The sequence below is a fragment of the Chionomys nivalis genome, chromosome 4 (genome assembly GCF_950005125.1).
Source record: "Chionomys nivalis chromosome 4, mChiNiv1.1, whole genome shotgun sequence".
In the NCBI taxonomy this organism is placed as follows: domain Eukaryota; kingdom Metazoa; phylum Chordata; class Mammalia; order Rodentia; family Cricetidae; genus Chionomys; species Chionomys nivalis.
Genome location: NC_080089.1, coordinates 21,907,376 through 21,924,431, shown reverse-complemented (window position 1 = coordinate 21,924,431; position 17,056 = coordinate 21,907,376). Strand labels below are relative to the sequence as shown.

The 17,056-nt window shown below is 42.6% G+C and overlaps 1 pseudogene; it reads right to left on the bottom strand.

Annotated features, from left to right (window-relative positions):
* Nucleotides 1–5,268: 5,268 nt before the first annotated feature.
* Nucleotides 5,269–15,216, bottom strand: LOC130872689 (protein maelstrom homolog; annotated as a pseudogene).
* Nucleotides 15,217–17,056: the final 1,840 nt, after the last annotated feature.

Below are 17,056 nucleotides of genomic sequence, written 5' to 3'. Positions count from 1 at the left end.
TGTTCACTTCTGCACTCTCATCAAGAACAGTACCTAGGAAGTGGGGAGCTGGAGAGACAGCTCAGCAGTTAAGAGCGCTTGTTGCTCTTGAGGAGGACCTATATGCCAGCTAACAACCATCTAGAACTCTGGTGTTGGGGGATCCAGTTATGACTTCTCAGGCACAGCAAGCATGTAGTGCACAAACATATACAGGCAAAAAAAAAACCTTACATATGACATAAAAATAAAAAAAATTAAAAGGGAAAAAGATGAAGAAGAGTACCTGGTACCTAGCAGACAATAAATGTCTGTGAACTGGAAAGTGAGCAGCAGAGTGTATGCTTGTCAGTGCTGAACTCAAGAAACAATGGGATCAGATGGCTCTCCAGACGCGCCTGTATTTTGGGTCAAGTATTTGCCTAAACAGTGAGAGTGGCAGTACAGGGCTGTATTCAGAAACTTGTTTTTCAAGTTTTCTATGAGCACCTTACCCTTCAAATTTCTAGTTTCTAAAGTAACTGTAGCTTCAGGACTATTTCCCATAAAGGAAAACTTGTGGACAGCAGACAGTCCTATACCCATTGTGCAGCCTGTTGTCCTTAACAGTATATACAAGGCAAGAGTCTTGAGACCTCAGTTTTGTCACAACACAGAGCTGTCCCTGGCATGGTCTCACTCTCTGCCCAGCTGCAGCAGACAGGAGTGAGTTCACTTCAGCTGCTGTCACTCATTTGCCTCTGTGGAAAACACATCCTTGTGACTGAACGCCTTACACACACGATGTCTCATAACCCTCAGAGTGTAAACTGTGGGGTGCTCTCAGTAAAGCTGCTACTGCATGAGACGTTAAACCACTCTCATTTTTAGGCCCTGCTCTCTAGGGTTCATGTTGTCAACTAGAAGGGTAGAAGGTTTATAAAGTCATCAGCTCATAGTTCATGCAGCGTTTACTCTGAATGCGTTTCCCAGCATGCTTAGTCAAGTGTCAGTTTTCTTTGTATGTCACGAACTTTTTTATTTTCCACTGCTGGCTATCCAATTCAGAGCTTTGCATGTACTATGCAAGCAGTCTCGCGTTGCACTATGACCCCAACCCCACTTTCATTACAAGTTCAAATAACCAAAATGTGTGTGTTTCATAGAGTTTTATATACAAGCACCTGGCTTAATGTTTTTAGAATATAGAAGAACCTTACTGACTAGTAGGGGAGATTTTAAATACTGATATGCATTACATATATGAATATATATTACATGCATACATACACATATATACATACTTAGTATACATACATGTATATTAAAAGTATACCTCCTCTTCAGTGTTCATCAGTCTTAAGAATTTTGGGGCCGGGCGGTGATGGCGCACACCTTTAATCCCAGCACTCGGGAGGCACAGGTGGGTGGATCTCTGTGAGTTCGAGGCCAGCCTGGTCTACCAGAGCGAGTTCCAGGACAGGCTCCAAAGCCACAGAGAAACCCTGTCTCGAAAAAGAAAAAAAAGCAAAAAAAAGAATTTTGGGGTTTGGGTTGGTGGCACACGCCTTTAATACTAGCACTTCAGAGACAGAAGCAAGCAGATCTCTGGCCTGCTTGATCTAATGAGTTTTACGCCAGTCAGGGCTACGTAGTGACACCCTATCTCAAACCAAAATCAAACATGAAAACCTTAAGAATTCTAAAACTGGGGCTGGAGAGATGGCTCAGTGGTTAGGAGCACTACTTGCTGTTGCAGAGGACCTGGGTTCAATTCCCAGCACCCACAACCATTTGTAACTCCAGTTCTAGGGGCACCAACACCTTCTGACTTCCACAGGCACATGGTACATATAAATGCATGCAGGCAAAATATTCATATACATAGAATAAAATGAATAAATCTTTTTTAAATTTAAAAATGGCCAGGTGTGGTGAGGTATGCCTTTAATCTCAGTACTATGGAGGGAGGGACAGGTAGATCTCAGTGAGTTTGCTCATCTACAGAGTAAACCAAAGACATACAGTGAGACTGTTCTTTTATATAACAATTCTAAAACTGAATATGGTGAATTTGATGCCTTTGTACTTATCCCACTTATAATCTTAACCTCACCCTTATTTTTATGTTCATCCTACCAATATTTTTTGTTGTTTTTATTTTAAAAATCTTTTTTTCTTTCTTTTTGGGCTTTTGAGACATGGCTTCTCTGTGTAACAGTCCTGGCTGTCCTGGAACTCACTCTGTAGACCAGGCTGGCTTCAAACTCACAGAGATCCTCCTGCCTCTGCCTCCCGAGTGCTGGGACTAAAGGCGTGCACCACCAGTGCCCCACTTATTTAAAAAAAAAAACTTTAATAAGTGCTCTACGAAGAAATATGTCAATATAATGAAAACATTTAAAATTATGTTTTACATCTATTATCCAGGCACTTGCTAACAAATTCATGAACACGAGTTTTTCTAAGACAATAGTGCTGCTTTTCACCAATCCCAGCTATGTAATTATTCATCTTCATCAAATCTGTACATGTGCATTGTTAATTATTGATTCATTCAGTGCCTGCTCAGTGTCTGCACTGGGCACAGCATCTGCAGCTGTCCCATTCTACTTTTGAGTCAGCATTGTTTTTACACACTGCTAGAACAATGAACAATTCTTTCTTTCTGAGAAAACTTGTATACCTGTTTCTACATGAACCATTAAGACTGAGATAAAGGACTGATTTAATTACTACTTACTCCTCTAATTTGCTCTCCCTCTCACCCCTCCTTCTTTATTCCCTATCCCCTTCCTTCTTTCCATTTTCCTCCATTTTCAAATTGCTGTAAAAATCAAGATTGTATTAAAATTAAAGCCAGGTGTAGTGGCATATACTCATAATCCCAGCACTTGGGAGGTAAAAAGATTAGGAATCCAAAGTTATCCTCTACATAGTTTGAGGCCATCCTGAGCTGCAAGAGTCTCCAACAAAGAAAATAACAGTTGGTCAGTGGTGGCTCACGCCTTTAATCCCAGCACTCAAGAAGCAGGCTGATCTCTGTGAGTTTGAGGCCAGCCTGGTCTACAGAACTACTTCCAGGACAGCCAGGGATTTTACACAGAGATACTGTCTCAGGGGTAGAGAGACAGAGAGAGGGGGGAGGAGGGAGGGAGGGAGGTAAAGAGGAAGAACGAAAAGAAAAAAGAAAAGAAGGAAGGAAGGAGAGGGAGGGAGGGAGGGAGGGAGGGAAGGAAGGAAGGAAGGAAGGAAGGAAGGAAGGAAGGAAGGAAGGAAGGAAGGAAGGAAGGAAGGAAGGAAGGAAAGAAACAACAACAAAAGTCTAGTCAGACTAGGTGGTACTTGGGAGACAGAAGTGATGGGATCCTAACTTTGAGGACAAGGTCCAACATGGGACCTTGTCTCAATAACATCTTTCTCGGGCTAACGAGGTGGCTCAATAAGGTCCTGCTGCCAAGCCTGAGGCTCTGAGTTCAATATCCGGAACCCACGTGGCAGAAGAATAGGAGTCGCTCCCACAAGTGGTCCTCCGACTCCACATATGCATTATCTTTGGATTCTGTGAATGAGAAAAGTCTTAGTCAAGGCCTAGACAAAAGGGGAAAAAAGAAAGGAAGAATCAAATAACGTTCCCTCTTTCAAACTGATTCTATTGAGTGTCAAGATGGCATAAAACTAGCCGGCACAATGTATGTGAAATTTGTCAAGTCCTTCTTCTGAGTCCATTGAGATCATCATGGGATGTCTGTCTCAATCTCTTTTCAGCATGTTTGGTATTTATTGTTGTGGAGCCCTGAAGCCTTGGCTGTTTGTGCAGATGCAGCTGCTGCTCCTGCCTTATAGCCTGCTGCCTCTCTGTGCTCCACCAGCCAGCAGAGGGTATTGGTTCTGTCTTCCTGGGCTGTAAGTCTAGGGACTTGACTTCTTTCCTTGTAGAATTTCCTAAGACTTTGTTTATGTGTTTGGTTCATGATGGTCAGGACATGAGTGATAGGTTTGGTGACAACTCAGGTCATAGAGAGCTGGGCTGTGGATGTGTTGCTTTAGTGACCTGCAACTGGAACAGCTCCACCTGCAGACCATCCAGCAGCTTCCGCAGCTCCGCCCTTCCTTGCCTCAAAGGTTCCCAGCTCAGCTATGGCTGGGCTGCTCACTGTTACCTTGACTGATCCAAATTTTTAATCTTTTGTTTTTTTAATATTTTAATTTGTTTTTAAATCTTTTAATTTGGTGGTTTATGATGATTTGTGAGTTTTAAAATTTGTATATATTGAACCAACCTTGAATCCTTTATATGAAACCAACTTGCTTGTGATGTATGTTTGGTTTGTATTTTGGCTTGGTTGGTTGACTGGGTTTTTGTTGTGGTGGTTTTTGTTTTGTTTTTTGCTCTTTTTTTTTTTTTTTTGAGACAGACTTTCATTATGCAGTCCTGGTGGCTGGTACTCAAGAGATCTGCCTGTCCCTTCCTGTCACGTGCTAGGTTTATAGGCATGTGCAACCAAATATAGTGTATGACCATAATGTAATCTTGACTTTATAAGTAATTTGGGAGACTCTGTGTCTATGTTCATCAGATAGACTGGTTCGTAGGGCTTGTTGGTTGTGTCATCATCTGCTTTGGGTATCAGAATTATGCTAGCTTTACAAAATGAGTTTGGTAGTGTTCTTGCCCTTTCTTCCTTATTTGTATTATTATTTGTGTGTATGACACATGAGTATGGATGAGTATGGGTGCCACAGGAAGCCAGAAGAGGATATTGGATCCCTGGAGTGTTTGTGAGCCAATATCAGTGTTGGGACCTGAGAAAAGAAGCAAACATTAACTGCTGGCCATCTTTCTGGCCCCTGTGGGGAGTCTTTTAACTACTATTTTTTTTAATTATATTTCTTATCCAACCACAATTATTTTTATTTTTAATCTATGAAATAGTTTCCTTACAAATTAAGCCATTTTTAGAGGAGTGACATTTACTATTGATGTCATCTGTTTGCTTAATATGACTGTAGTCAAAAAGGAAGTTAGACTTGTTATTTTTCCAGAAATTGCAAAAAGTACCATCATTAAGAAAAGGAAGAGAGGTGGACTGGAAAGATGGTTCAGTGGTTAAGAGCACTGTGCTCTTCCAGAGGTCCTGAGTTCAATTCCCAGCAACCACATGGTGGCTCACAACCATCTGTAATGAGATCTGGTGCCCTATTCTGGCCTGCAGGCATACAAGGAGGCTGAACACTGTGTACACAATAAATAAATAAATCTTTTTAAAAAATTGTCATGTGTTCCTTGCTTAATAAAAAAAAAGAGAAAGATTTGTACCCATCTTTTTGGGACATGTAAGTAGAGAGTGAAGTTTCACAGTTGGAGAATCTGTGGATGTTGTTGGAGCAGCTGGAGATGCTCTCTAGCAGGCAGGGAATCCCTCTTCCTCAAACACTGCTGTTGGGGCCAGAAATTTTCACCCCAGATGGGTACCAGTAGGTGTGTTTGACCTTTGTTCCTGTTTGTAAGAGTTGAAATGACAGAATCCTGAAGTCTCAACTCTTAGCTTCTGGTAAGGCCCCGCATCCAGTACAACCATTTTGAGCGTCACACTGTTGCTGGCCTCAAAGTCTTGTAGTGGCACACGAGCTCCAGTGAGCTGGATTCCAGAGTGGCTAGAGAATTACTGATGCAGTACATGATTTTCTTGCAAATAGCTAAAGCACAGAAGAGAATATCATTTTCTTCATGCCCCTTGTGTTGCTAGAATAGTCCCACATAGCCACATTTAGGAGGCTTCTAACCCAGGTCTTAGAGGGTTCCTTGAGGAATTTTTGCTGGTAGATTCCCACTACAAGGTCTTCTACAGTGAGAAGTTCTAGATCTTGCCTGATTTCTGATGCCCACTCCATACGCTTCAAACACCAGTTGACTCTGGCTCTATCACCAGACTTGCAGTAAATAGGTGGCCAATTCCCTGGGTTTTGATGAATAAATTTATAAAGGTTTTGTAACACAATTGCTTGGTCATGCCGAATTCAAACTTTGAAATAGGAATCTTGTGACTAGAGTCACTTGCAGCCTGGCAATGGAACCGAAATCCTCATGGAATTTCACCTAGATGGATAAAGCTGTGGACGTCTACTATAGTACCTTCCTGTTAACTGTTTGTATCCAACCATCTCCCTAGTTATGGATTACAGTGGCATGAATGTAATTGGCCCCCATTATATAGGGAGTGGCACTATTAGGAGCTGTGGCTTTGTTGGAAGAAGTATGTCACTATGGGAGCACACTTTGAGGTCTCATATGCTCAAGCTATGCCTAGATCAGTTCATTTCCTGTTGCCTGTAGATCAAGATGTAGAATTCTCAAGTTCCTTCCCCAGCACCATGTCTGCCTGCATGCCACCATGTCCCACCATGATGATAATGGACTAAACCTCTGGAACTCTAAGCCACCCAATTAAATGTTTTTTATAAGAACTATCATAGTCATGGTGTCTCTTCACAGCAATAGAAACCTTAACCTAAAGAAGCTGGTAGCAGAAATGGGGTATTTCTGTGATAGGCCTGACCATGCTTTTGTTTGAAGGAATATGGACCTTGAGACTGTGGATTAGAAAAGCAGTTGAACACTTTAAATTCTGTTTAATGGGCCACACTAGTAGGAGCATGGAAGACCGTGGTGCTGAGGGTGATTTGATGAACTGTGGGACCTGGCTCAAGAAGGTTCAGAGAAGGATTTTAGTATGTTGCCTAGAAATCATTTTTGTGACATTTTGGTGAAGAATGTGGCTATTTTTTGCCATGTCTGGAAAGTCTGTCTATGGCTAAATTGAAGAGTTTTGGATTAATTCTGTTGACAGAGTAAATCTCAAAACAACCTAGTATAGACTCTTTTGTGTGGTTATTAGAGCTAAGTCTAATGAAGACTTATAATGAAAAGGAGCAAGCTGAGCAAGGAAAATTACAAAATATACAATTTGAGGGGAAAAGGAGCACCAGTAAGTAGAATAGTGCTAAATCCTGTATTTAAGGGGATAAACAGATTAAGAAATGGAATAAAGGACTGGAGAGATGCTTCAGCAGTTAAAATTACTGGTTACTCTTATAAAAGACTCGGGTTCATTTCCCAGCACCCACATGGCAGCTCATAACTGTAACACCAGTTCCACGGGATCTGATACCTTCATGCCAATGCACATAAAATAAAGTTAAATAATTTTAAAAAATGGAATAAAGGGAGTGGTAACCTCAGAGAAGATCCCATCCAGCTAAATTTCCAACTTGTGAAAAAGAATTAAAGAAAACCTTACAGATGGGTGTGGAGGTGCACACCTTTAATCCCAGCACAAAGAAGGCAGAGGCTGATAAGTCTGAGTTTGAGGCAAACCTAGTCTACAAAGCAAGTTTTAGAACAGCTAAATTTAGGCAGTGAAGGAAGCCATGGGAAACAAGAAGCTGGTGAAAATGTAAGAAAACAAGGGGGCCATGTTCCAGCCCCAGCAAGCATCAGAACTTGGCAGCTCTTGCTATATGGTTCTGGCTTTAAGGACAGAAGAAAGGGGTAATGGAATTTGCCTCTGTGTCTAAGGAAAGCCACTGAGGCCAGTCATGTGTCAGGGGTGACCCTGAACGGAGGCCTAGAGAGGCCATTGCATGAAGCTGTGAAAGGGAAGCCTGGATTGCCTTGGAGACCCCAAGACACTGGAGATGCAGAAGCCATGGGATCCCTGCTAAGGAGAGCTGCTAACAGGGAGTGGAACCAGCCCAAGAGAAAGAAGTGTGTTGCAATAAACAAAGCTGAAAGGAGTTGGAGATCTGAAGAGCCTTTTGACATCTGACATGGATATGCAGAGTATGGAGTTTGCCAAGCTGGTTTTTGGTCTTGCTTTGGTCCAGTATTTCCTTACTATGCTTCCTTCCTTATGTTTTGGAATGGTAATGTAATATATATCCTGTGCCATTATATGTTGGATCTATTTTTTGAATTTGATTTTATGTATGTGATCTATTTTTTGAATTTGATTTTATAGGGGATTACAGTTAAGAGATTGCATGAATCTCAAAAGAAACTTTGAAATTTGGACTTTAAAACATTGAGATTGTGATAGACTATAAGTATCAGCATTCAGGCATCTGTTCTGGCGTGACCTTGGGGTTCTGATAGGCAATGTCCTCAGCTGTAGCCACTAAGAGCACCTTCTGTGTACATTCACTAAGTTCTCTTTTAAAAGGGCCCTGCCCACCTCCCATCTCTCTCTCTCTCTGTTCCTTTCTCTCTCTGCTTCTCTGCCTCTCTCCTCTCCTCCCCTCCCCCCTCCCCCTCCCTCCCTCCCTCCCTCCCTCCCTCCCTCCCTCCCTCTCTCTCTCTCTCTCTCTCTCTCTCTCTCTCTCTCTCCTCTTCTGCTTCCTTTCCCAAGAGGCTGATCTCACCCCCACATACCTTTTTTTTTTTTTTTGGTTATTCGAGACAGGGGTTCTCTCTATAGCTTTGAAGCCTGTCCTGGAACTCACTTTGTAGATGTGGCTTGCCTTAAATTCACAGAGATCTGCCTGCCTCTGCCTCCAGAGTACTGGGATTAAAGGCATGTGCCACCACCACCTGGCTCCCCTTCCCTCTAATAAAATTAAAAATTAAAAAAAAAAAAACCTCACATGAACTCTGTTGCATGGTGTCTTTCTAGCTCCACTTAAAATAAAAATTACAACACTGGTCCCCTGACTGGGAAAGGCTCTGCTAGCGCTTGCTTCCTCTTTCCCGCAGACGTTTGAAGCACGCCAGGATCCTGGGACCCAGTCCACATTCCACATATGACAGACAGCCTTGCTTCTCCAGATCACTAGTTCTCTCCATCCAAAACTGGCATGATTGGTGAGCCCCTTTTCCCCACCTCTGGCTATTTATCGAGTGAGGATTTGTCCCTTAAGCATGGTGTTTCGCCTTTTGGCTTCGTTAAGTCCTGGTACCAGGCAACCACGACTCTCTCGGGCTCAGAGCCCTTGGGCCCCACCCTTTGTGTGATGACTCACTGAGTGGCCTGTGCCCTTCTTGAGCCCTTCGGTCCTTTGGGCTTTGCCCTGTGACACACAATCCATCCCCCTCCCAGTGATGGCTCTCCAGGTGGCTTGCGCCTTTCTCATTCGATCCTCGCTTGATAAAAGGCCACTAGATCTCGTTCTGCCTCACTCATGGGAAATACGCCTACCAAAAATCTGCTTCCTGGAACTCTATATCCTAATATTTCATGGGACCTTTGTAACATTCTGCCAGTGATCCCGATAGACGGGAGAGATCACCTTTCGCTTCCCCCCTCCCCCAATAAACCTCTTACATTAATTCTGTTGCATGAGGCATGTTTACTCAAAGGCAGAGCTCACTAAAAGGGAGCTGCCCACTTGCCCACCCTCAACAGATCTGTTCTTCCAGCCGCAACAAGTCTCCTTTCTCCTTCAACCGTCTCATCTTCCCTTCAGTATTGGCAACTGGGGCTCTGGTGGGGCACCTGATGGTTCCACAGAGCCTGGACAGTGAAGTGAAACAGTCAAATACTTCAGGACATGGTAGCACCCCAGCTTTCCCAGATCCCCCAAAGATTAATGAAGCCCTCCAGGTCAACAGGAAGTAGTCTTGAGAACATGGTGTTCTCATCTCCGCCTCACCTGCTACCCATTTCTAACTCCTAACCTTTTTATAATAAATAAAAAGGAGGAGTATCAGCATTCAGGCATCTGTACTGGCCTGTTGGGGTTCTGACAGGCCACGTCCTCAGCTGCAGGCACTAAGAGCATCTCCTGTGCACATTCACTGTGTTCCCTTATAAAAGGGCGCTGTCCACCTCCTGTCCATATCCCTCCTTCTCCCTCCCTCCCTCCCTCCCTCCCTCCCTCCCTCCCTCCCTCCCTCCCTCCCTCTCTTCTTTTCTCTCCTTCTCTGCTTGTCTTTCTCTCCCTCCCTCTGTCCCTCCCTCCTCCTCCTCTCTCTCTCTCTCTCTCTCTCTCTCTCTCTCTCTCTCTCTCTCTCTCGCTCTCGCTCTCGCTCTCGCTCTGTCTCTCTCTCTGCCTCTCTTCTCTTCTGCTGTTCCTGTCCCCAGAGGCCAGTCTCCCCCTCCCCTCCCCTCTTTATATGTTCCCTTTCCCCTAATTAAAAAAAAAAAAATCTCTCCACCTGAGCTCTGTTGCATAGCATCTTTCTTTCTCACGCTTTTTTTTTAATTACAACAATAAGAACTCTTGAAGTTAGACTAAATGTATTTTTCATGTTACAAGTTTATGGGGGTCAGGGAGTGGAATGTGGTAGTTTGAACATAATTAGTCTCCATAAGCTCATAGGGAGTGGCACTATTAGGAGGTGTGGCCTTGTTGGAATAGGTGTGGCCCTGTTGGAGGAAGTGTGTCATTATGGAGGTGGGCTTTGAGGTCTATTTTGCTTAAGCTGTGCTCAGTGTGGATACACTTCACTTCCTGTTGCCTGCAGATCAAGATATAGAGCTCTCAGCCCCTTCTACAGCATGATGTCTGCCTGCACATTCACATGACCCGCCATGATGATAACAGACTAAACCTCTGAAACTGTAAGCCATCCCAATAGAATGTTTTCCTTTATCAGAGATGCCATGGCCATGGTCATAGTGTCTCTTCACAGGAATAGAAACCATAACGAAGACAGATGAGTTTTGAATCAAAAGTCAGCAGAGAAACACCTAAATTTCATCATAGACCAATAAAAATTAACAAATATCAGAGAATCTTCTACCCAACAGAGAGGGAATATATGTTCTTCTCAGTGGAACATGGAACCCCCTGTAAGGTTGTTCACAGTATAGGCCTCAAGTACAAAAACAAGATCCACCTACGTCTGCCTCACAAGTACTGGGATTAAAGAGGTCTGCCACCACACTCAGGAAAAGAGGAAATCTTTAAATTTCTGGAGTCAAAAAAAAAAAAAAAAATGAAAATATACCGTACCAGAACCTCTGGGGGTACAGCTGAGACAGTCCTGTTCTTAGTGGGGGAAAATATATAGTTATAAATGATTATATTAAAAAATCAGTGCAGGAGATCGGGAAATGACTCAGTAAAGATGATTTCCGTGCAACATTCATGACCCCAAATCCCTCCCCCAAACCCATGTAAGGCAAAAAGAGAAAACCAATTCTGTGATTTCTTCTTTGACAACAACACGTCGGCCATGACGTCCTCACAGTACACCCTATAATCCTAGCATCTGGGAGGCAAGGGAAGGAGGATCACAACTTCATGGTTAGCCTCAGCTACATGGGGAGTTAGAGGCCTGGACTACATAAGATTCTGGCTCAAAGCAAAACAGAAGAAAATAAGATAGCAAAATAAAAGCCAGGCGGTGGTGGCGCACACCTTTAATCCCAGCACTCGGGAGGCAGAGGCAGGCGGATCTCTGTGAGTTCGAGACCAGCCTGGTCTACAAGAGCTAGTTCCAGGACAGGCTCCAAAACCACAGAGAAACCCTGTCTCGAAAAAAAAAAAAAAGGAGGGCACGGAATGTACATATTGTCAGAATGCTTGCTCAGCATACTTGAGACTTTAGATTTTATCTCATGTACAATAAAAATAAGGTGTTTGTTTTAGTTCACAGTTTCAAGGGTTTATGATTGGTTGACCCCATTTCTTTGATGGCTAAAGGTGTTGGGAGATAATGGCAGAGCCAAACCACTCAGCCCAGGGCTATGAAGCAGAAAAGATGAGGAAGTACCTGTGATTCCACCATACTTCAAGGATATCTCTAGTAACCTGAAGACAGAGCCCTACCTCTTAAAGGTTTTACTGCCTTTAATACATAACCATTGGCTGAATCTTGGGGGACTTCTCCATATCACTGGATTTATTTTTCAAACACTGCCCAACCTCTTTTTTAAAAGTTTTTATTAACATAATTAACATATACATTCATTAAATATATATTAATGGTTTTCATGATGACATATTTGTGCATATATGTTTTGTGTTCTCTTCCCATTCTGTTCTTTCCCTTCCTCTTCATATCTCCCCATTTTTTCTACTTTCATGCCTGGAACTAGAAAGTCAACTACCCCAACTATCCCAACTACTCCAACTACCCACGGCTAGTGAATTCACAGATCTTGGGGGAGAATCTACAACCACCACTTTACTAAGTCAGCACAATTACCAATTACATCCTAAATATTTGTCCTTCTACCCACAGATAAGTATATTCCTTACCCCTCGTCAAGGAAACTTCTCTGCAACAGTGACCATTACAGAAAACTACAGCCAATCTAAATGCAGAATTGTGAAGTCTAGTCCCAACTGATACATCTACAACTCAACCTCTGCACCTAAGCCTCTGGGATCATTGCAAAAGAAGGAGCAGAAAGATCATGAATAGGGAATTTGCTGTGAGACTGTATCTCCATAAATGCCAGAAGCTACAACCATAAAGTCTACAACATGGCTGCCTAAACAGGAGGTGAACAAAGATGGCACCAAGAGACATGCACGTGTGTCTGGGTGAGGAGGGAGCTCATGAGGCCTCAATCCTATACAAAGCGCTATGGGCAACTAAGAAACAGAAGGAATAGTTTTAGCCTGGGAATAGCACTCCAGTTGACTGTTCAATACTGTCTTAGTTAGGGTTTCTCCAGCTGACTGTTCAATACGGTCTTAGTTAGGGTTTTTATTGCTGTGGAGAGACGCCATGACCACAGCAACTCTTTCTGTTGGTGTTTTGTTTTTTTGTTTGCTTTGCTTTTCCATGACTGTCCTGGAACTCACTTTGTAGACCAGGCTGGCCTTGAACTCACAGAGATCTGCCTACCTGCCTGAGTGCTGTGCTGGGATTAAAGGCGTGCACCACCACTGCCCAGCAGACCACAGCAACTCTTGTAAAGGAATACATTTAATTGGGGGTGGCTTACGTTTTAGAGGTTTAGTCCATTAACATGATGGTGTGGCATGGAGGCATACAGGCAGACATGTTGCTGGAAAAGGACCTGAGAGTACTATCTCAACCTACAGGCAACAGGAAGTGAACTGAGACACTGGGAGTGGCTTTAGCATATAAGAGACCTCAAAGTCCACCTCCACAGTGACACACTCCCTCCAACAAGGCCACACCTACTCTAACAAAGCCACACCTCCTAGCAGTGCCACTCCCTATGAGCTTATGGGGACCAATTACATTCAAACTACCACAAACACCAAATGGTTAGCCTTGAAAACATATATATATATATATATGTGTGTGTGTGTGTGTGTGTTTTACAAGTAACATTATATAGATTAAGCAGGTTGTATTTATAAATATATATACACACAAATATGCACAAATAGGTATGTAGTAACAAGAAAAAAGAGGTCATAAATTTGAAAGAGAGCAAGCGGTATGTGTGTGGGGGTTGGAGGGAGGAGAGGGAATGAGGAAACAATGTAGCTAAATTGCTATGTCTGTATAATGAGTAGGCACATGGATGCTAGCGCATGCTTGTGGACGCCAGAGGACAACTTTGGTATTGAACTGGGACTAGAGAGCACATGCTCTTAAGGATTGAGCTATCTCTTTAGTCCCAGTTCAATATCATGTCTTGTATGTTCTCACTTGCCTTTCTGGTCTGCTTTGTATGAAGACCTTTTTAATTGTGAAGCCTGTGTCTTAGACTGCTCAGTCTGCAAAGTAAGAAATAAACTTTAAAAAATTACTAAATTTTGTTGGTCAGGCATGGTGATCCATGCCTTTATTTATTTTTATTTTCTTATTTTTTATTTTTTGGTTTTTCGAGACAGGGTTTCTCTGCAGCTTTGGAGCCTGTCCTAGATCTAGCTCTTGTAGACCAGGCTGGCCTCGAACTCACAGAGATCCGCCTGACTCTGCCTCCTGAGTGCTAGGATTAAAGGCGTGCGCCACTACCGCCCGGCTAGTGCATGCCTTTAGTTCTAGCATTTGGGAGGCAGAGGTAAGGAGGATCTCTATGATCTATAAAAACCCTAGGACAGCCAGAACAATATATAGGCCCTATCTCAAAAAATAAACAAAAAGAGCTAAGTTATGATGTTGTGTCGTGGCAGAAGATGAACTAACACAACTGGATGATGGATGACGTCAGACTCTTGAAGGTAGGGGAGCAGAAAGTGAAATGGACTAAATGGACCTGGCATTGGAAGTTTAGTGAGAGGAGAGATGAATTCTGACAATAAACTTGATGCATTTCTTTAACTAAAATCTAAGGGAAATATGTCCTTGGCACTCAGAGAATGTGGGTATTGAGCCAGGAGTGCTGATGCTGAGTTCTGATCACAGCAGGAGGCAGAGACAGACAGAGCTCTGTGAGACTGAGGTCACAGTGAGACTGTCTCAAAACACCGAAAACAAACATAACTACAAAGTAGGTTTTATGAAAATAGCCTTATGAAATAAATGTGGGTATGGAAAAGTCATACACACACACACATATATAATACATAAATTATAAGATTAGTACAGGGGCACACCTGTATTATATATATAGTCTCAGTCTTTGGAAGGTGGAGGCAGAAAGATCAGGTCATCTTCAACATCAAAGGAAGTTTGAGGTTATTCTGGGATACAGGTAACTTAGTGTGGGAAGTCCTTCTGTATATGTGTTGCTTTTATTGGTTAATGAGTAAAGAAGCTGCTTTGGCTTGTGATAGGGCAGGATAGAGCTAGGCAGGAAAACTAAACTGAATGCTGGGAGAAAGTAGGCAGAGTCAGTGAGAGGCCAGGTAGCCACCAGAGGAGAAAGACGCAAGCTGGTAGTTGAAACCTTGCCTCATAGTAAAATATAAAATAATAGAATGGGTTAATTTAAGATATAAGAGCTAGCTAAAAATATGCTTAAGCTATTGGCCAAACAGTATTGCAAATAATATAGTTTCTGAGTGATTATTTCAGGTCTAGGTGGCCGGGAATCAACAAGCAGCTTCTGCCAACAGCAATCCTTTCTCCAAAAAAAAAAAATTCCCAAATTCAAACAAACATTTTCATTGACTAAACTAGGAAAGGGAAAAGATTACACAATGCTAAAAGCAATTAATAGCACAGTTCATTTTTGATAATATTCCCCTACCACACCCAATAATAGAGATTGTACACAGGGCCCCTCCTACATGCTATACAAGCACTCTATCACTGAGTCACATCCAAACCCATTTTTAGTTACTTTAAGACAGAATCTCACTAAATGACCCAGTCTGGCTCCAAATTTGTGACCCTCTCACCTTAGTCAGTCTGAAGTGGCTGGGATTATAAGCATGCACCATCATGCCCACCTGTGTATAAAATACTGTTTGTTTTTGAAACAAGGTCTTACTAGGTAGCCCAAGCTGGTTTGAAGCTCACTTTGTAGCAAAGGCTAGCCCTGCATGGAAGTCGTTCTGCCTCAACCTTTTGTCCCCATGCTCCACTTGATATTAACTTTTGGTCGTTCTCATTTCTTCACTACAATACATGTATAAAGAAGTGGCCGTCAGCCAGGTAACCTGAGGCGGAGAACTTTTGTCTGATCCTTCTCGTCACTGCCTTCTGCTCAGGTCTCGGCCTTTTTTCCCTCTGTAAAAATACAAATATCTATGTTATTGTATTACTCTGTCAATTGTGGGACTGTATGTGAATTTTGAAAAATTAACTGGAAATGGATATATTTGGAGTTCTTGATGAGGTTAATGCTACCACATTTTGTGGGGTTTTTTAAGCTCCCCATTACTTTTATCTACAAGAGACATAATTACTTGTTTGAAAGAACAGATCTCCCAAAGAGGAAATACTCATTTTCTCGAGCTCATCATATCTGCTTAAGATCCTTGTCTTCATAAAAAGATTTTATGTATGGATGTTCTGTCTGCATTTAGTTCTGTGAATCATGTGTGTACCTGGTGTCCACAGGTGCTGAAGGGGGAACTGGACACCAGGGACTGGAGTTATGGTTGGTTATGAGACACTGTGTAACTGCTGGGAATTGAAGATGGGTCCTCTGGAAAAAACCGCAATGCTTTCGATTGCTGAGCCATCCCTCCAGTCCTTGGTTATCATTTATTTTATTTTATTTATTTATTTTTTAAGATTTATTTATTATGTATACAGCATCTATCTGGGTGTTTGCCTGCAGGCCAGAAGAGGGAGCCAGATCGCATTATAGATGGTAGTGAGCCACCATGTGGTTGCTGGGAATTGAACTCAGGACCTCTGGAAGAGCAGCTTGTACTCTTAACCGCTGAGCCATCTCTCCAGCCCTTGGTTATCATTTTAAATGAACATGTATGTATGTGTATTTTTTCTTTCCTTCTTTTTCTTAGGCAGGGGTTGGTCTTGAACTCCTGATTCTTCTCCCTCCTCCTAAGTGCTGAGACTGTATTCATTACCACCACACCTAGCAAAGATTTTTTTAATGAAAAAAGTTATTCCAGGTTATAAACAGAAGAATGAACTGCCGTGGGAGACAACCGCGGCCGTCTAGGGGAGCAGCCTTGAATCTGAAGCATGGTGTCTGGCCCCTACCAGACGCTTCAGACATGGGAGCTATGGGACTGTGGGAGCTGCTGTCCCTACTGTTACTACAACTAAGACATAATCAATGGCCAATGCTTCAGGGCATGTACGGAGAGAGAAACTACAAGTTTAGAGCAGGTCTATTGCTTTGCTCAAGCTGGCTAGAATCAAATTGCTGTTTATAATGAAACCAAGGATCCCAGAGCAACAGCCAGAAGGCACAACGGCTACATAAATTTCCCATGACTCATTCCCAAGACTGACATACACAGCCACACCCCACATACACACACCCCTTTACTGAATCTTGAAAAACATTCAGGCTTCATTTCCCTTTGGTTCATAAGTAGCACATTTGACTTATATTCTAGCAACCCCATACATGACACACTTTTATCATCCCACAGCTCCAAGGAACTGGGGAAGTTTATTATTCCTGTTATATTGTGGTCCCAGCATGGAAGCTGTAATTATTATTATTATTATTATTATTATTATTATTATTATTATTATTATTATTGGTTTTTCGAGACAGGGTTTCTCTGTAGCTTTGGAGCCTGTCCTGGAACTAGCTCTTATACACCAGGCTGGCCTGGAACTCACAGAGATCCACCC